The sequence below is a fragment of the Castor canadensis genome, chromosome 10 (genome assembly GCF_047511655.1).
Source record: "Castor canadensis chromosome 10, mCasCan1.hap1v2, whole genome shotgun sequence".
In the NCBI taxonomy this organism is placed as follows: Eukaryota; Metazoa; Chordata; class Mammalia; order Rodentia; family Castoridae; genus Castor; species Castor canadensis.
In genome coordinates this window covers 86,084,382-86,103,988 of record NC_133395.1, presented here as the reverse complement: position 1 = coordinate 86,103,988, position 19,607 = coordinate 86,084,382, and the positions used below count along the sequence as shown (strand labels likewise).

At 67.6% G+C, this 19,607-nt stretch overlaps 9 non-coding genes across 9 annotated transcripts; all 9 read left to right on the top strand.

The window, feature by feature from the left end:
• The first annotated feature begins 77 nt into the window (after positions 1 to 77).
• Positions 78 to 196, top strand: LOC141412102 (5S ribosomal RNA). The gene has a single exon (XR_012436941.1). It is a non-coding gene; the product is annotated as a 5S ribosomal RNA (ribosomal RNA).
• A 2,147-nt stretch (positions 197 to 2,343) lies between these two features.
• On the top strand, positions 2,344 to 2,462 carry LOC141412091 (5S ribosomal RNA). The gene has a single exon (XR_012436930.1). It is a non-coding gene; the product is annotated as a 5S ribosomal RNA (ribosomal RNA).
• Positions 2,463 to 4,607: 2,145 nt separating this feature from the next.
• Positions 4,608 to 4,726, top strand: LOC141412080 (5S ribosomal RNA). Its single transcript, XR_012436919.1, has one exon. It is a non-coding gene; the product is annotated as a 5S ribosomal RNA (ribosomal RNA).
• Positions 4,727 to 6,871: 2,145 nt separating this feature from the next.
• LOC141412069 (5S ribosomal RNA) lies at positions 6,872 to 6,990 on the top strand. The gene has a single exon (XR_012436908.1). It is a non-coding gene; the product is annotated as a 5S ribosomal RNA (ribosomal RNA).
• Positions 6,991 to 9,153: 2,163 nt separating this feature from the next.
• LOC141412058 (5S ribosomal RNA) lies at positions 9,154 to 9,272 on the top strand. Its single transcript, XR_012436897.1, has one exon. It is a non-coding gene; the product is annotated as a 5S ribosomal RNA (ribosomal RNA).
• A 2,141-nt stretch (positions 9,273 to 11,413) lies between these two features.
• LOC141412047 (5S ribosomal RNA) lies at positions 11,414 to 11,532 on the top strand. The gene has a single exon (XR_012436886.1). It is a non-coding gene; the product is annotated as a 5S ribosomal RNA (ribosomal RNA).
• A 2,159-nt stretch (positions 11,533 to 13,691) lies between these two features.
• LOC141412919 (5S ribosomal RNA) lies at positions 13,692 to 13,810 on the top strand. The gene has a single exon (XR_012437761.1). It is a non-coding gene; the product is annotated as a 5S ribosomal RNA (ribosomal RNA).
• A 2,139-nt stretch (positions 13,811 to 15,949) lies between these two features.
• Positions 15,950 to 16,068, top strand: LOC141412436 (5S ribosomal RNA). Its single transcript, XR_012437276.1, has one exon. It is a non-coding gene; the product is annotated as a 5S ribosomal RNA (ribosomal RNA).
• A 2,141-nt stretch (positions 16,069 to 18,209) lies between these two features.
• LOC141412036 (5S ribosomal RNA) lies at positions 18,210 to 18,328 on the top strand. The gene has a single exon (XR_012436875.1). It is a non-coding gene; the product is annotated as a 5S ribosomal RNA (ribosomal RNA).
• The last annotated feature ends 1,279 nt before the right edge of the window (positions 18,329 to 19,607 follow it).

Genomic DNA, 19,607 nt, shown 5'->3' with positions numbered 1-19,607 from the left:
CGTGCCAGGAGAGCAGCGTGGAGACGCACGCCGGGGCCCTCGGCAGGCTCTTGGGGCTCCCAGAGGCGGCGGCTAGCGTCTACGGCCATACCACCCTGAACGCGCCCGATCTCGTCTGATCTCGGAAGCTAAGCAGGGTCGGGCCTGGTTAGTACTTGGATGGGAGACCGCCTGGGAATACCGGGTGCTGTAGGCTTTTGCTCCTCCCTCCCTCGCTGTTCCTTTTGTCTTCGGGGACTTCGCCACCACCCCCCCCACCACCACCACCACCCCCAGCACCACCACCACCACCACCACCACAACGACCCACCGTGACCACGACCCCGACCCCGTCCGGGCCACCCGCCAGACCCACGCACACCGAATCCTCACAGCTACGTCCCCGAATCCTCTCCCCTCCCCACACTCTCCTGGGGCGCGCGCCCGCGACACGGGTCACCAGCGAGGTTGGTCCCAGGCCACGTTGGGGACCGCTCCACAACTGCCCTCCAGGCGGGCGGGGAGGGACGTGCGGAAGCCATGAGAAAGTGGGTCCTGCACCCCAGCGGGCCCCACAGCGGGACGCGCCACACCTGGGCTCGCCACAAGGTGGTGCACTGGGTCCAGGGCAAGACGCCAGGGGACAGAGAAGCAGGGAGCCTCAGTCGGGTGCTGCTCCACGTCGCGCTCCGTCGCTCAACCCAAGACAGGGCAGCCAGCGCGCGACCTCTACGTGGGATCCCGCCTCCCACGGCAGAGCCTGCGGTCACAGGGACAGAGGGCGCAGGCCGCCAGAGCTCCGGATGCCAGCGGCAGCTCCCCGTCCCGCTCAAAGGGAGGGAGGGCCGCCGCTGGCGCCCAGTCGCCTGTGCCACCCTCCGGGTCTCAAAGCACTCCTCAGTCAGCTCAAGGACCGGGGCCACCTGGCCTTCGGGGTCACATGGGCTTGGGCACGACGGAAGGGACCGCTTGCCCCCGTGGAACAGACATTCTCCCCGTGGACAACCTCAGGTGCCGGGACCCTCTGCTCCGCCTTGGAAAACCCACCTTCTGCAATGTATGCCCAACGCAATCAGGCCGAGCAGATTGACCCCCTCGGCCCGGCCCCAGTGTGTGATGGGGCTCTGTGCGTGAGGGCTTGCTCTTCCCCACCTACACCAGGCACGGCATCTAACACACACACACACACACACACACACACCACGCAGAGACACCCAGACCACGCACGCACGCACGGGGACGCACCCTCCTCTCCCCCACCCCACACACGAGCAGCCGAAGGACAAGAGGGTATGGCTGGGGCCTGAGCGGGAACAAGCGAAGCCTTGGTTTGCGGCCCCTCGGCCAACTGCATCAGGATTTTTGTCTGGGCTCGGAGGCCAGAGGATCTCTGCCATTTGCTAGCAGGGCCAGGGATGGCAGGAGGGTGGGTACGGGGCTCAGCCAGGGCCAGTTCTGCTGGCACGATCCTGTAGCACGTGGCCGCGTAGCACGGGGCCGGGTCTGAAGGAGGCCAAGCAGGGGCACAAGACCCAGCAGCGGCACAGGGAAGAGGCCCAGGGCACCCAGGAGCAGACGAGACCCGGGAGTCGTGCGTGCTTGGCGTGGCCGCGGGCCCCGTGACGCCCGAGGACTCGAGTGCTCAGCCCCGTGTAGTGGCCGCGAAGGCCTGCCTGGGAGAAACGCCCCGGGAGGCCGGCAGGAACCCGGGATCGGAAGGGATGTGGAGGGGCCCCGGGTCGGAGGAGATGGCTTTGGCTGTGTTTGGTTTTGTTTCTTCTTCCCAAGATCCCGGGTGTGAAAGGGGCCAGAGGTGAAGTCCTGGGCTGGAAAGCCTCACGATTCAGCCCCGCAGCCCCAGGCCCTGAGTGTGGAGGAGGGCGGAGCGGGTCGGCGAAGGGCGCGGCTGCCGTTTTCCTGATGGGCTGGAGGGGCAGTGGCGCTTTCCGGACGAAGAGGACCGGAAGGGTCCCCGAGACCTCCGCTGGGAGCCACGCACCCACCCAAGGATACGGCTCCAGGAGGCGACGGAGGAGGGCGGCTGCTTGCCCTGGCCCGAGCTGTGCGTCCCCCGCCTTGGCCACAGCAGTGGACATTCCCAGAAGAACAAGCGCCCGAGAGCACTGAGAAATTTTCCCCCGAGAAAACTTGACCCTCGTCCTGGCAGCAGGACACCTCGGGAAGAAAGCCACCCAGCGGCCACCTGGGCGAGACCGGCTGCCCGAGCAGGCGCGCGGGGCCTCTGGCCGCTGGCCCCGGGCTGCCAGCCCCCACCCGGACTCCCAGCCGTGCCAGGAGAGCAGCGTGGAGACGCACGCCGGGGCCCTCGGCAGGCTCTTGGGGCTCCCGGAGGCGGCGGCTAGCGTCTACGGCCATACCACCCTGAACGCGCCCGATCTCGTCTGATCTCGGAAGCTAAGCAGGGTCGGGCCTGGTTAGTACTTGGATGGGAGACCGCCTGGGAATACCGGGTGCTGTAGGCTTTTGCTCCTCCCTCCCTCGCTGCTCCTTTTGTCTTCGGGGACTTCGCCACCACCCCCCCCCCCACCACCACCACCCCCAGCACCACCACCACCACCACCACCACAACGACCCACCGTGACCACGACCCCGACCCCGTCCGGGCCACCCGCCAGACCCACGCACACCGAATCCTCACAGCTACGTCCCCGAATCCTCTCCCCTCCCCACACTCTCCTGGGGCGCGCGCCCGCGACACGGGTCACCAGCGAGGTTGGTCCCAGGCCACGTTGGGGACCGCTCCCCAACTGCCCTCCAGGCGGGCGGGGAGGGACGTGCGGAAGCCATGAGAAAGTGGGTCCTGCACCCCAGCGGGCCCCACAGCGGGACGCGCCACACCTGGGCTCGCCACAAGGTGGTGCACTGGGTCCAGGGCAAGACGCCAGGGGACAGAGAAGCAGGGAGCCTCAGTCGGGTGCTGCTCCACGTCGCGCTCCGTCGCTCAACCCAAGACAGGGCAGCCAGCGCGCGACCTCTATGTGGGATCCCGCCTCCCACGGCAGAGCCTGCGGTCACAGGGACAGAGGGCGCAGGCCGCCAGAGCTCCGGATGCCAGCGGCAGCTCCCCGTCCCGCTCAAAGGGAGGGAGGGCCGCCGCTGGCGCCCAGTCGCCTGTGCCACCCTCCGGGTCTCAAAGCACTCCTCAGTCAGCTCAAGGACCGGGGCCACCTGGCCTTCGGGGTCACATGGGCTTGGGCACGACGGAAGGGACCGCTTGCCCCCGTGGAACAGACATTCTCCCCGTGGACAACCTCAGGTGCCGGGACCCTCTGCTCCGCCTTGGAAAACCCACCTTCTGCAATGTATGCCCAACGCAATCAGGCCGAGCAGATTGACCCCCTCGGCCCGGCCCCATTGTGTGATGGGGCTCTGTGCGTGAGGGCTTGCTCTTCCCCACCTACACCAGGCACGGCATCTAACACACACACACACACACACACACACCACGCAGAGACACCCAGACCACGCACGCACGCACGGGGACGCACCCTCCTCTCCCCCACCCCACACACGAGCAGCCGAAGGACAAGAGGGTATGGCTGGGGCCTGAGCGGGAACAAGCGAAGCCTTGGTTTGCGGCCCCTCGGCCAACTGCATCAGGATTTTTGTCTGGGCTCGGAGGCCAGAGGATCTCTGCCATTTGCTAGCAGGGCCAGGGATGGCAGGAGGGTGGGTACGGGGCTCAGCCAGGGCCAGTTCTGCTGGCACGATCCTGTAGCACGTGGCCGCGTAGCACGGGGCCGGGTCTGAAGGAGGCCAAGCAGGGGCACAAGACCCAGCAGCGGCACAGGGAAGAGGCCCAGGGCACCCAGGAGCAGACGAGACCCGGGAGTCGTGCGTGCTTGGCGTGGCCGCGGGCCCCGTGACGCCCGAGGACTCGAGTGCTCAGCCCCGTGTAGTGGCCGCGAAGGCCTGCCTGGGAGAAACGCCCCGGGAGGCCGGCAGGAACCCGGGATCGGAAGGGATGTGGAGGGGCCCCGGGTCGGAGGAGATGGCTTTGGCTGTGTTTGGTTTTGTTTCTTCTTCCCAAGATCCCGGGTGTGAAAGGGGCCAGAGGTGAAGTCCTGGGCTGGAAAGCCTCACGATTCAGCCCCGCAGCCCCAGGCCCTGAGTGTGGAGGAGGGCGGAGCGGGTCGGCGAAGGGCGCGGCTGCCGTTTTCCTGATGGGCTGGAGGGGCAGTGGCGCTTTCCGGACGAAGAGGACCGGAAGGGTCCCCGAGACCTCAGCTGGGAGCCACGCACCCACCCAAGGATACGGCTCCAGGAGGCGACGGAGGAGGGCGGCTGCTTGCCCTGGCCCGAGCTGTGCGTCCCCCGCCTTGGCCACAGCAGTGGACATTCCCAGAAGAACAAGCGCCCGAGAGCACTGAGAAACTTTCCCCCGAGAAAACTTGACCCTCGTCCTGGCAGCAGGACACCTCGGGAAGAAAGCCACCCAGCGGCCACCTGGGCGAGACCGGCTGCCCGAGCAGGCGCGCGGGGCCTCTGGCCGCTGGCCCCGGGCTGCCAGCCCCCACCCGGACTCCCAGCCGTGCCAGGAGAGCAGCGTGGAGACGCACGCCGGGGCCCTCGGCAGGCTCTTGGGGCTCCCGGAGGCGGCGGCTAGCGTCTACGGCCATACCACCCTGAACGCGCCCGATCTCGTCTGATCTCGGAAGCTAAGCAGGGTCGGGCCTGGTTAGTACTTGGATGGGAGACCGCCTGGGAATACCGGGTGCTGTAGGCTTTTGCTCCTCCCTCCCTCGCTGCTCCTTTTGTCTTCGGGAACTTCGCCACCACGCCCCCCACCACCACCACCACCCCCAGCACCACCACCACCACCACCACCACAACGACCCACCGTGACCACGACCCCGACCCCGTCCGGGCCACCCGCCAGACCCACGCACACCGAATCCTCACAGCTACGTCCCCGAATCCTCTCCCCTCCCCACACTCTCCTGGGGCGCGCGCCCGCGACACGGGTCACCAAAGAGGTTGGTCCCAGGCCACGTTGGGGACCGCTCCCCAACTGCCCTCCAGGCGGGCGGGGAGGGACGTGCGGAAGCCATGAGAAAGTGGGTCCTGCACCCCAGCGGGCCCCACAGCGGGACGCGCCACACCTGGGCTCGCCACAAGGTGGTGCACTGGGTCCAGGGCAAGACGCCAGGGGACAGAGAAGCAGGGAGCCTCAGTCGGGTGCTGCTCCACGTCGCGCTCCGTCGCTCAACCCAAGACAGGGCAGCCAGCGCGCGACCTCTACGTGGGATCCCGCCTCCCACGGCAGAGCCTGCGGTCACAGGGACAGAGGGCGCAGGCCGCCAGAGCTCCGGATGCCAGCGGCAGCTCCCCGTCCCGCTCAAAGGGAGGGAGGGCCGCCGCTGGCGCCCAGTCGCCTGTGCCACCCTCCGGGTCTCAAAGCACTCCTCAGTCAGCTCAAGGACCGGGGCCACCTGGCCTTCGGGGTCACATGGGCTTGGGCACGACGGAAGGGACCGCTTGCCCCCGTGGAACAGACATTCTCCCCGTGGACAACCTCAGGTGCCGGGACCCTCTGCTCCGCCTTGGAAAACCCACCTTCTGCAATGTATGCCCAACGCAATCAGGCCGAGCAGATTGACCCCCTCGGCCCGGCCCCAGTGTGTGATGGGGCTCTGTGCGTGAGGGCTTGCTCTTCCCCACCTACACCAGGCACGGCATCTAACACACACACACACACACACACACACCACGCAGAGACACCCAGACCACGCACGCACGCACGGGGACGCACCCTCCTCTCCCCCACCCGACACACGAGCAGCCGAAGGACAAGAGGGTATGGCTGGGGCCTGAGCGGGAACAAGCGAAGCCTTGGTTTGCGGCCCCTCGGCCAACTGCATCAGGATTTTTGTCTGGGCTCGGAGGCCAGAGGATCTCTGCCATTTGCTAGCAGGGCCAGGGATGGCAGGAGGGTGGGTACGGGGCTCAGCCAGGGCCAGTTCTGCTGGCACGATCCTGTAGCACGTGGCCGCGTAGCACGGGGCCGGGTCTGAAGGAGGCCAAGCAGGGGCACAAGACCCAGCAGCGGCACAGGGAAGAGGCCCAGGGCACCCAGGAGCAGACGAGACCCGGGAGTCGTGCGTGCTTGGCGTGGCCGCGGGCCCCGTGACGCCCGAGGACTCGAGTGCTCAGCCCCGTGTAGTGGCCGCGAAGGCCTGCCTGGGAGAAACGCCCCGGGAGGCCGGCAGGAACCCGGGATCGGAAGGGATGTGGAGGGGCCCCGGGTCGGAGGAGATGGCTTTGGCTGTGTTTGGTTTTGTTTCTTCTTCCCAAGATCCCGGGTGTGAAAGGGGCCAGAGGTGAAGTCCTGGGCTGGAAAGCCTCACGATTCAGCCCCGCAGCCCCAGGCCCTGAGTGTGGAGGAGGGCGGAGCGGGTCGGCGAAGGGCGCGGCTGCCGTTTTCCTGATGTGCTGGAGGGGCAGTGGCGCTTTCCGGACGAAGAGGACCGGAAGGGTCCCCGAGACCTCCGCTGGGAGCCACGCACCCACCCAAGGATACGGCTCCAGGAGGTGACGGAGGAGGGCGGCTGCTTGCCCTGGCCCGAGCTGTGCGTCCCCCGCCTTGGCCACAGCAGTGGACATTCCCAGAAGAACAAGCGCCCGAGAGCACTGAGAAATTTTCCCCCGAGAAAACTTGACCCTCGTCCTGGCAGCAGGACACCTCGGGAAGAAAGCCACCCAGCGGCCACCTGGGCGAGACCGGCTGCCCGAGCAGGCGCGCGGGGCCTCTGGCCGCTGGCCCCGGGCTGCCAGCCCCCACCCGGACTCCCAGCCGTGCCAGGAGAGCAGCGTGGAGACGCACGCCGGGGCCCTCGGCAGGCTCTTGGGGCTCCCGTAGGCGGCGGCTAGCGTCTACGGCCATACCACCCTGAACGCGCCCGATCTCGTCTGATCTCGGAAGCTAAGCAGGGTCGGGCCTGGTTAGTACTTGGATGGGAGACCGCCTGGGAATACCGGGTGCTGTAGGCTTTTGCTCCTCCCTCCCTCGCTGCTCCTTTTGTCTTCGGGGACTTCGCCACCACCCCCCCCACCACCACCACCACCCCCAGCACCACCACCACCACCACCACCACAACGACCCACCGTGACCACGACCCCGACCCCGTCCGGGCCACCCGCCAGACCCACGCACACCGAATCCTCACAGCTACGTCCCCGAATCCTCTCCCCTCCCCACACTCTCCTGGGGCGCGCGCCCGCGACACGGGTCACCAGCGAGGTTGGTCCCAGGCCACGTTGGGGACCGCTCCCCAACTGCCCTCCAGGCGGGCGGGGAGGGACGTGCGGAAGCCATGAGAAAGTGGGTCCTGCACCCCAGCGGGCCCCACAGCGGGACGCGCCACACCTGGGCTCGCCACAAGGTGGTGCACTGGGTCCAGGGCAAGACGCCAGGGGACAGAGAAGCAGGGAGCCTCAGTCGGGTGCTGCTCCACGTCGCGCTCCGTCGCTCAACCCAAGACAGGGCAGCCAGCGCGCGACCTCTACGTGGGATCCCGCCTCCCACGGCAGAGCCTGCGGTCACAGGGACAGAGGGCGCAGGCCGCCAGAGCTCCGGATGCCAGCGGCAGCTCCCCGTCCCGCTCAAAGGGAGGGAGGGCCGCCGCTGGCGCCCAGTCGCCTGTGCCACCCTCCGGGTCTCAAAGCACTCCTCAGTCAGCTCAAGGACCGGGGCCACCTGGCCTTCGGGGTCACATGGGCTTGGGCACGACGGAAGGGACCGCTTGCCCCCGTGGAACAGACATTCTCCCCGTGGACAACCTCAGGTGCCGGGACCCTCTGCTCCGCCTTGGAAAACCCACCTTCTGCAATGTATGCCCAACGCAATCAGGCCGAGCAGATTGACCCCCTCGGCCCGGCCCCAGTGTGTGATGGGGCTCTGTGCGTGAGGGCTTGCTCTTCCCCACCTACACCAGGCACGGCATCTAACACACACACACACACACACACACACACACACACACACACACACCACGCAGAGACACCCAGACCACGCACGCACGCACGGGGACGCACCCTCCTCTCCCCCACCCCACACACGAGCAGCCGAAGGACAAGAGGGTATGGCTGGGGCCTGAGCGGGAACAAGCGAAGCCTTGGTTTGCGGCCCCTCGGCCAACTGCATCAGGATTTTTGTCTGGGCTCGGAGGCCAGAGGATCTCTGCCATTTGCTAGCAGGGCCAGGGATGGCAGGAGGGTGGGTACGGGGCTCAGCCAGGGCCAGTTCTGCTGGCACGATCCTGTAGCACGTGGCCGCGTAGCACGGGGCCGGGTCTGAAGGAGGCCAAGCAGGGGCACAAGACCCAGCAGCGGCACAGGGAAGAGGCCCAGGGCACCCAGGAGCAGACGAGACCCGGGAGTCGTGCGTGCTTGGCGTGGCCGCGGGCCCCGTGACGCCCGAGGACTCGAGTGCTCAGCCCCGTGTAGTGGCCGCGAAGGCCTGCCTGGGAGAAACGCCCCGGGAGGCCGGCAGGAACCCGGGATCGGAAGGGATGTGGAGGGGCCCCGGGTCGGAGGAGATGGCTTTGGCTGTGTTTGGTTTTGTTTCTTCTTCCCAAGATCCCGGGTGTGAAAGGGGCCAGAGGTGAAGTCCTGGGCTGGAAAGCCTCACGATTCAGCCCCGCAGCCCCAGGCCCTGAGTGTGGAGGAGGGCGGAGCGGGTCGGCGAAGGGCGCGGCTGCCGTTTTCCTGATGGGCTGGAGGGGCAGTGTCGCTTTCCGGACGAAGAGGACCGGAAGGGTCCCCGAGACCTCCGCTGGGAGCCACGCACCCACCCAAGGATACGGCTCCAGGAGGCGACGGAGGAGGGCGGCTGCTTGCCCTGGCCCGAGCTGTGCGTCCCCCGCCTTGGCCACAGCAGTGGACATTCCCAGAAGAACAAGCGCCCGAGAGCACTGAGAAATTTTCCCCCGAGAAAACTTGACCCTCGTCCTGGCAGCAGGACACCTCGGGAAGAAAGCCACCCAGCGGCCACCTGGGCGAGACCGGCTGCCCGAGCAGGCGCGCGGGGCCTCTGGCCGCTGGCCCCGGGCTGCCAGGCCCCACCCGGACTCCCAGCCGTGCCAGGAGAGCAGCGTGGAGACGCACGCCGGGGCCCTCGGCAGGCTCTTGGGGCTCCCGGAGGCGGCGGCTAGCGTCTACGGCCATACCACCCTGAACGCGCCCGATCTCGTCTGATCTCGGAAGCTAAGCAGGGTCGGGCCTGGTTAGTACTTGGATGGGAGACCGCCTGGGAATACCGGGTGCTGTAGGCTTTTGCTCCTCCCTCCCTCGCTGCTCCTTTTGTCTTCGGGGACTTCGCCACCACCCCCCCCCCACCACCACCACCCCCAGCACCACCACCACCACCACCACAACGACCCACCGTGACCACGACCCCGACCCCGTCCGGGCCACCCGCCAGACCCACGCACACCGAATCCTCACAGCTACGTCCCCGAATCCTCTCCCCTCCCCACACTCTCCTGGGGCGCGCGCCCGCGACACGGGTCACCAGCGAGGTTGGTCCCAGGCCACGTTGGGGACCGCTCCCCAACTGCCCTCCAGGCGGGCGGGGAGGGACGTGCGGAAGCCATGAGAAAGTGGGTCCTGCACCCCAGCGGGCCCCACAGCGGGACGCGCCACACCTGGGCTCGCCACAAGGTGGTGCACTGGGTCCAGGGCAAGACGCCAGGGGACAGAGAAGCAGGGAGCCTCAGTCGGGTGCTGCTCCACGTCGCCCTCCGTCGCTCAACCCAAGACAGGGCAGCCAGCGCGCGACCTCTACGTGGGATCCCGCCTCCCACGGCAGAGCCTGCGGTCACAGGGACAGAGGGCGCAGGCCGCCAGAGCTCCGGATGCCAGCGGCAGCTCCCCGTCCCGCTCAAAGGGAGGGAGGGCCGCCGCTGGCGCCCAGTCGCCTGTGCCACCCTCCGGGTCTCAAAGCACTCCTCAGTCAGCTCAAGGACCGGGGCCACCTGGCCTTCGGGGTCACATGGGCTTGGGCACGACGGAAGGGACCGCTTGCCCCCGTGGAACAGACATTCTCCCCGTGGACAACCTCAGGTGCCGGGACCCTCTGCTCCGCCTTGGAAAACCCACCTTCTGCAATGTATGCCCAACGCAATCAGGCCGAGCAGATTGACCCCCTCGGCCCGGCCCCAGTGTGTGATGGGGCTCTGTGCGTGAGGGCTTGCTCTTCCCCACCTACACCAGGCACGGCATCTAACACACACACACACACACACACACACCACGCAGAGACACCCAGACCACGCACGCACGCACGGGGACGCACCCTCCTCTCCCCCACCCCACACACGAGCAGCCGAAGGACAAGAGGGTATGGCTGGGGCCTGAGCGGGAACAAGCGAAGCCTTGGTTTGCGGCCCCTCGGCCAACTGCATCAGGATTTTTGTCTGGGCTCGGAGGCCAGAGGATCTCTGCCATTTGCTAGCAGGGCCAGGGATGGCAGGAGGGTGGGTACGGGGCTCAGCCAGGGCCAGTTCTGCTGGCACGATCCTGTAGCACGTGGCCGCGTAGCACGGGGCCGGGTCTGAAGGAGGCCAAGCAGGGGCACAAGACCCAGCAGCGGCACAGGGAAGAGGCCCAGGGCACCCAGGAGCAGACGAGACCCGGGAGTCGTGCGTGCTTGGCGTGGCCGCGGGCCCCGTGACGCCCGAGGACTCGAGTGCTCAGCCCCGTGTAGTGGCCGCGAAGGCCTGCCTGGGAGAAACGCCCCGGGAGGCCGGCAGGAACCCGGGATCGGAAGGGATGTGGAGGGGCCCCGGGTCGGAGGAGATGGCTTTGGCTGTGTTTGGTTTTGTTTCTTCTTCCCAAGATCCCGGGTGTGAAAGGGGCCAGAGGTGAAGTCCTGGGCTGGAAAGCCTCACGATTCAGCCCCGCAGCCCCAGGCCCTGAGTGTGGAGGAGGGCGGAGCGGGTCGGCGAAGGGCGCGGCTGCCGTTTTCCTGATGGGCTGGAGGGGCAGTGGCGCTTTCCGGACGAAGAGGACCGGAAGGGTCCCCGAGACCTCCGCTGGGAGCCACGCACCCACCCAAGGATACGGCTCCAGGAGGCGACGGAGGAGGGCGGCTGCTTGCCCTGGCCCGAGCTGTGCGTCCCCCGCCTTGGCCACAGCAGTGGACATTCCCAGAAGAACAAGCGCCCGAGAGCACTGAGAAATTTTCCCCCGAGAAAACTTGACCCTCGTCCTGGCAGCAGGACACCTCGGGAAGAAAGCCACCCAGCGGCCACCTGGGCGAGACCGGCTGCCCGAGCAGGCGCGCGGGGCCTCTGGCCGCTGGCCCCGGGCTGCCAGCCCCCACCCGGACTCCCAGCCGTGCCAGGAGAGCAGCGTGGAGACGCACGCCGGGGCCCTCGGCAGGCTCTTGGGGCTCCCGGAGGCGGCGGCTAGCGTCTACGGCCATACCACCCTGAACGCGCCCGATCTCGTCTGATCTCGGAAGCTAAGCAGGGTCGGGCCTGGTTAGTACTTGGATGGGAGACCGCCTGGGAATACCGGGTGCTGTAGGCTTTTGCTCCTCCCTCCCTCGCTGCTCCTTTTGTCTTCGGGGACTTCGCCACCACCCCCCCCACCACCACCACCACCCCCAGCACCACCACCACCACCACCACCACAACGACCCACCGTGACCACGACCCCGACCCCGTCCGGGCCACCCGCCAGACCCACGCACACCGAATCCTCACAGCTACGTCCCCGAATCCTCTCCCCTCCCCACACTCTCCTGGGGCGCGCGCCCGCGACACGGGTCAACAGCGAGGTTGGTCCCAGGCCACGTTGGGGACCGCTCCCCAACTGCCCTCCAGGCGGGCGGGGAGGGACGTGCGGAAGCCATGAGAAAGTGGGTCCTGCACCCCAGCGGGCCCCACAGCGGGACGCGCCACACCTGGGCTCGCCACAAGGTGGTGCACTGGGTCCAGGGCAAGACGCCAGGGGACAGAGAAGCAGGGAGCCTCAGTCGGGTGCTGCTCCACGTCGCGCTCCGTCGCTCAACCCAAGACAGGGCAGCCAGCGCGCGACCTCTACGTGGGATCCCGCCTCCCACGGCAGAGCCTGCGGTCACAGGGACAGAGGGCGCAGGCCGCCAGAGCTCCGGATGCCAGCGGCAGCTCCCCGTCCCGCTCAAAGGGAGGGAGGGCCGCCGCTGGCGCCCAGTCGCCTGTGCCACCCTCCGGGTCTCAAAGCACTCCTCAGTCAGCTCAAGGACCGGGGCCACCTGGCCTTCGGGGTCACATGGGCTTGGGCACGACGGAAGGGACCGCTTGCCCCCGTGGAACAGACATTCTCCCCGTGGACAACCTCAGGTGCCGGGACCCTCTGCTCCGCCTTGGAAAACCCACCTTCTGCAATGTATGCTCAACGCAATCAGGCCGAGCAGATTGACCCCCTCGGCCCGGCCCCAGTGTGTGATGGGGCTCTGTGCGTGAGGGCTTGCTCTTCCCCACCTACACCAGGCACGGCATCTAACACACACACACACACACACACACACACACACACACACACCACGCAGAGACACCCAGACCACGCACGCACGCATGGGGACGCACCCTCCTCTCCCCCACCCCACACACGAGCAGCCGAAGGACAAGAGGGTATGGCTGGGGCCTGAGCGGGAACAAGCGAAGCCTTGGTTTGCGGCCCCTCGGCCAACTGCATCAGGATTTTTGTCTGGGCTCGGAGGCCAGAGGATCTCTGCCATTTGCTAGCAGGGCCAGGGATGGCAGGAGGGTGGGTACGGGGCTCAGCCAGGGCCAGTTCTGCTGGCACGATCCTGTAGCACGTGGCCGCGTAGCACGGGGCCGGGTCTGAAGGAGGCCAAGCAGGGGCACAAGACCCAGCAGCGGCACAGGGAAGAGGCCCAGGGCACCCAGGAGCAGACGAGACCCGGGAGTCGTGCGTGCTTGGCGTGGCCGCGGGCCCCGTGACGCCCGAGGACTCGAGTGCTCAGCCCCGTGTAGTGGCCGCGAAGGCCTGCCTGGGAGAAACGCCCCGGGAGGCCGGCAGGAACCCGGGATCGGAAGGGATGTGGAGGGGCCCCGGGTCGGAGGAGATGGCTTTGGCTGTGTTTGGTTTTGTTTCTTCTTCCCAAGATCCCGGGTGTGAAAGGGGCCAGAGGTGAAGTCCTGGGCTGGAAAGCCTCACGATTCAGCCCCGCAGCCCCAGGCCCTGAGTGTGGAGGAGGGCGGAGCGGGTCGGCGAAGGGCGCGGCTGCCGTTTTCCTGATGGGCTGGAGGGGCAGTGTCGCTTTCCGGACGAAGAGGACCGGAAGGGTCCCCGAGACCTCCGCTGGGAGCCACGCACCCACCCAAGGATACGGCTCCAGGAGGCGACGGAGGAGGGCGGCTGCTTGCCCTGGCCCGAGCTGTGCGTCCCCCGCCTTGGCCACAGCAGTGGACATTCCCAGAAGAACAAGCGCCCGAGAGCACTGAGAAATTTTCCCCCGAGAAAACTTGACCCTCGTCCTGGCAGCAGGACACCTCGGGAAGAAAGCCACCCAGCGGCCACCTGGGCGAGACCGGCTGCCCGAGCAGGCGCGCGGGGCCTCTGGCCGCTGGCCCCGGGCTGCCAGCCCCCACCCGGACTCCCAGCCGTGCCAGGAGAGCAGCGTGGAGACGCACGCCGGGGCCCTCGGCAGGCTCTTGGGGCTCCCGGAGGCGGCGGCTAGCGTCTACGGCCATACCACCCTGAACGCGCCCGATCTCGTCTGATGTCGGAAGCTAAGCAGGGTCGGACCTGGTTAGTACTTGGATGGGAGACCGCCTGGGAATACCGGGTGCTGTAGGCTTTTGCTCCTCCCTCCCTCGCTGCTCCTTTTGTCTTCGGGGACTTCGCCACCACCCCCCCACCACCACCACCACCCCCAGCACCACCACCACCACCACCACAACGACCCACCGTGACCACGACCCCGACCCCGTCCGGGCCACCCGCCAGACCCACGCACACCGAATCCTCACAGCTACGTCCCCGAATCCTCTCCCCTCCCCACACTCTCCTGGGGCGCGCGCCCGCGACACGGGTCACCAGCGAGGTTGGTCCCAGGCCACGTTGGGGACCGCTCCCCAACTGCCCTCCAGGCGGGCGGGGAGGGACGTGCGGAAGCCATGAGAAAGTGGGTCCTGCACCCCAGCGGGCCCCACAGCGGGACGCGCCACACCTGGGCTCGCCACAAGGTGGTGCACTGGGTCCAGGGCAAGACGCCAGGGGACAGAGAAGCAGGGAGCCTCAGTCGGGTGCTGCTCCACGTCGCGCTCCGTCGCTCAACCCAAGACAGGGCAGCCAGCGCGCGACCTCTACGTGGGATCCCGCCTCCCACGGCAGAGCCTGCGGTCACAGGGACAGAGGGCGCAGGCCGCCAGAGCTCCGGATGCCAGCGGCAGCTCCCCGTCCCGCTCAAAGGGAGGGAGGGCCGCCGCTGGCGCCCAGTCGCCTGTGCCACCCTCCGGGTCTCAAAGCACTCCTCAGTCAGCTCAAGGACCGGGGCCACCTGGCCTTCGGGGTCACATGGGCTTGGGCACGACGGAAGGGACCGCTTGCCCCCGTGGAACAGACATTCTCCCCGTGGACAACCTCAGGTGCCGGGACCCTCTGCTCCGCCTTGGAAAACCCACCTTCTGCAATGTATGCCCAACGCAATCAGGCCGAGCAGATTGACCCCCTCGGCCCGGCCCCAGTGTGTGATGGGGCTCTGTGCGTGAGGGCTTGCTCTTCCCCACCTACACCAGGCACGGCATCTAACACACACACACACACACACACACCACGCAGAGACACCCAGACCACGCACGCACGCACGGGGACGCACCCTCCTCTCCCCCACCCCACACACGAGCAGCCGAAGGACAAGAGGGTATGGCTGGGGCCTGAGCGGGAACAAGCGAAGCCTTGGTTTGCGGCCCCTCGGCCAACTGCATCAGGATTTTTGTCTGGGCTCGGAGGCCAGAGGATCTCTGCCATTTGCTAGCAGGGCCAGGGATGGCAGGAGGGTGGGTACGGGGCTCAGCCAGGGCCAGTTCTGCTGGCACGATCCTGTAGCACGTGGCCGCGTAGCACGGGGCCGGGTCTGAAGGAGGCCAAGCAGGGGCACAAGACCCAGCAGCGGCACAGGGAAGAGGCCCAGGGCACCCAGGAGCAGACGAGACCCGGGAGTCGTGCGTGCTTGGCGTGGCCGCGGGCCCCGTTACGCCCGAGGACTCGAGTGCTCAGCCCCGTGTAGTGGCCGCGAAGGCCTGCCTGGGAGAAACGCCCCGGGAGGCCGGCAGGAACCCGGGATCGGAAGGGATGTGGAGGGGCCCCGGGTCGGAGGAGATGGCTTTGGCTGTGTTTGGTTTTGTTTCTTCTTCCCAAGATCCCGGGTGTGAAAGGGGCCAGAGGTGAAGTCCTGGGCTGGAAAGCCTCACGATTCAGCCCCGCAGCCCCAGGCCCTGAGTGTGGAGGAGGGCGGAGCGGGTCGGCGAAGGGCGCGGCTGCCGTTTTCCTGATGGGCTGGAGGGGCAGTGTCGCTTTCCGGACGAAGAGGACCGGAAGGGTCCCCGAGACCTCCGCTGGGAGCCACGCACCCACCCAAGGATACGGCTCCAGGAGGCGACGGAGGAGGGCGGCTGCTTGCCCTGGCCCGAGCTGTGCGTCCCCCGCCTTGGCCACAGCAGTGGACATTCCCAGAAGAACAAGCGCCCGAGAGCACTGAGAAATTTTCCCCCGAGAAAACTTGACCCTCGTCCTGGCAGCAGGACACCTCGGGAAGAAAGCCACCCAGCGGCCACCTGGGCGAGACCGGCTGCCCGAGCAGGCGTGCGGGGCCTCTGGCCGCTGGCCCCGGGCTGCCAGCCCCCACCCGGACTCCCAGCCGTGCCAGGAGAGCAGCGTGGAGACGCACGCCGGGGCCCTCGGCAGGCTCTTGGGGCTCCCGGAGGCGGCGGCTAGCGTCTACGGCCATACCACCCTGAATGCGCCCGATCTCGTCTGATCTCGGAAGCTAAGCAGGGTCGGGCCTGGTTAGTACTTGGATGGGAGACCGCCTGGGAATACCGGGTGCTGTAGTCTTTTGCTCCTCCCTCCCTCGCTGCTCCTTTTGTCTTCGGGGACTTCGCCACCACCCCCCCCCCACCACCACCACCCCCAGCACCACCACCACCACCACCACAACGACCCACCGTGACCACGACCCCGACCCCGTCCGGGCCACCCGCCAGACCCACGCACACCGAATCCTCACAGCTACGTCCCCGAATCCTCTCCCCTCCCCACACTCTCCTGGGGCGTGCGCCCGCGACACGGGTCACCAGCGAGGTTGGTCCCAGGCCACGTTGGGGACCGCTCCCCAACTGCCCTCCAGGCGGGCGGGGAGGGACGTGCGGAAGCCATGAGAAAGTGGGTCCTGCACCCCAGCGGGCCCCACAGCGGGACGCGCCACACCTGGGCTCGCCACAAGGTGGTGCACTGGGTCCAGGGCAAGACGCCAGGGGACAGAGAAGCAGGGAGCCTCAGTCGGGTGCTGCTCCACGTCGCCCTCCGTCGCTCAACCCAAGACAGGGCAGCCAGCGCGCGACCTCTACGTGGGATCCCGCCTCCCACGGCAGAGCCTGCGGTCACAGGGACAGAGGGCGCAGGCCGCCAGAGCTCCGGATGCCAGCGGCAGCTCCCCGTCCCGCTCAAAGGGAGGGAGGGCCGCCGCTGGCGCCCAGTCGCCTGTGCCACCCTCCGGGTCTCAAAGCACTCCTCAGTCAGCTCAAGGACCGGGGCCACCTGGCCTTCGGGGTCACATGGGCTTGGGCACGACGGAAGGGACCGCTTGCCCCCGTGGAACAGACATTCTCCCCGTGGACAACCTCAGGTGCCGGGACCCTCTGCTCCGCCTTGGAAAACCCACCTTCTGCAATGTATGCCCAACGCAATCAGGCCGAGCAGATTGACCCCCTCGGCCCGGCCCCAGTGTGTGATGGGGCTCTGTGCGTGAGGGCTTGCTCTTCCCCACCTACACCAGGCACGGCATCTAACACACACACACACACACACACACACCACGCAGAGACACCCAGACCACGCACGCACGCACGGGGACGCACCCTCCTCTCCCCCACCCCACACACGAGCAGCCGAAGGACAAGAGGGTATGGCTGGGGCCTGAGCGGGAACAAGCGAAGCCTTGGTTTGCGGCCCCTCGGCCAACTGCATCAGGATTTTTGTCTGGGCTCGGAGGCCAGAGGATCTCTGCCATTTGCTAGCAGGGCCAGGGATGGCAGGAGGGTGGGTACGGGGCTCAGCCAGGGCCAGTTCTGCTGGCACGATCCTGTAGCACGTGGCCGCGTAGCACGGGGCCGGGTCTGAAGGAGGCCAAGCAGGGGCACAAGACCCAGCAGCGGCACAGGGAAGAGGCCCAGGGCACCCAGGAGCAGACGAGACCCGGGAGTCGTGCGTGCTTGGCGTGGCCGCGGGCCCCGTGACGCCCGAGGACTCGAGTGCTCAGCCCCGTGTAGTGGCCGCGAAGGCCTGCCTGGGAGAAACGCCCCGGGAGGCCGGCAGGAACCCGGGATCGGAAGGGATGTGGAGGGGCCCCGGGTCGGAGGAGATGGCTTTGGCTGTGTTTGGTTTTGTTTCTTCTTCCCAAGATCCCGGGTGTGAAAGGGGCCAGAGGTGAAGTCCTGGGCTGGAAAGCCTCACGATTCAGCCCCGCAGCCCCAGGCCCTGAGTGTGGAGGAGGGCGGAGCGGGTCGGCGAAGGGCGCGGCTGCCGTTTTCCTGATGGGCTGGAGGGGCAGTGGCGCTTTCCGGACGAAGAGGACCGGAAGGGTCCCCGAGACCTCCGCTGGGAGCCACGCACCCACCCAAGGATACGGCTCCAGGAGGCGACGGAGGAGGGCGGCTGCTTGCCCTGGCCCGAGCTGTGCGTCCCCCGCCTTGGCCACAGCAGTGGACATTCCCAGAAGAACAAGCGCCCGAGAGCACTGAGAAATTTTCCCCCGAGAAAACTTGACCCTCGTCCTGGCAGCAGGACACCTCGGGAAGAAAGCCACCCAGCGGCCACCTGGGCGAGACCGGCTGCCCGAGCAGGCGCGCGGGGCCTCTGGCCGCTGGCCCCGGGCTGCCAGCCCCCACCCGGACTCCCAGCCGTGCCAGGAGAGCAGCGTGGAGACGCACGCCGGGGCCCTCGGCAGGCTCTTGGGGCTCCCGGAGGCGGCGGCTAGCGTCTACGGCCATACCACCCTGAACGCGCCCGATCTCGTCTGATCTCGGAAGCTAAGCAGGGTCGGGCCTGGTTAGTACTTGGATGGGAGACCGCCTGGGAATACCGGGTGCTGTAGGCTTTTGCTCCTCCCTCCCTCGCTGCTCCTTTTGTCTTCGGGGACTTCGCCACCACCCCCCCCACCACCACCACCACCCCCAGCACCACCACCACCACCACCACCACAACGACCCACCGTGACCACGACCCCGACCCCGTCCGGGCCACCCGCCAGACCCACGCACACCGAATCCTCACAGCTACGTCCCCGAATCCTCTCCCCTCCCCACACTCTCCTGGGGCGCGCGCCCGCGACACGGGTCACCAGCGAGGTTGGTCCCAGGCCACGTTGGGGACCGCTCCCCAACTGCCCTCCAGGCGGGCGGGGAGGGACGTGCGGAAGCCATGAGAAAGTGGGTCCTGCACCCCAGCGGGCCCCACAGCGGGACGCGCCACACCTGGGCTCGCCACAAGGTGGTGCACTGGGTCCAGGGCAAGACGCCAGGGGACAGAGAAGCAGGGAGCCTCAGTCGGGTGCTGCTCCACGTCGCGCTCCGTCGCTCAACCCAAGACAGGGCAGCCAGCGTGCGACCTCTACGTGGGATCCCGCCTCCCACGGCAGAGCCTGCGGTCACAGGGACAGAGGGCGCAGGCCGCCAGAGCTCCGGATGCCAGCGGCAGCTCCCCGTCCCGCTCAAAGGGAGGGAGGGCCGCCGCTGGCGCCCAGTCGCCTGTGCCACCCTCCGGGTCTCAAAGCACTCCTCAGTCAGCTCAAGGACCGGGGCCACCTGGCCTTCGGGGTCACATGGGCTTGGGCACGACGGAAGGGACCGCTTGCCCCCGTGGAACAGACATTCTCCCCGTGGACAACCTCAGGTGCCGGGACCCTCTGCTCCGCCTTGGAAAACCCACCTTCTGCAATGTATGCCCAATGCAATCAGGCCGAGCAGATTGACCCCCTCGGCCCGGCCCCAGTGTGTGATGGGGCTCTGTGCGTGAGGGCTTGCTCTTCCCCACCTACACCAGGCACGGCATCTAACACACACACACACACACACACACACACACACACACACACACACACACCACGCAGAGACACCCAGACCACGCACGCACGCACGGGGACGCACCCTCCTCTCCCCCACCCCACACACGAGCAGCCGAAGGACAAGAGGGTATGGCTGGGGCCTGAGCGGGAACAAGCGAAGCCTTGGTTTGCGGCCCCTCGGCCAACTGCATCAGGATTTTTGTCTGGGCTCGGAGGCCAGAGGATCTCTGCCATTTGCTAGCAGGGCCAGGGATGGCAGGAGGGTGGGTACGGGGCTCAGCCAGGGCCAGTTCTGCTGGCACGATCCTGTAGC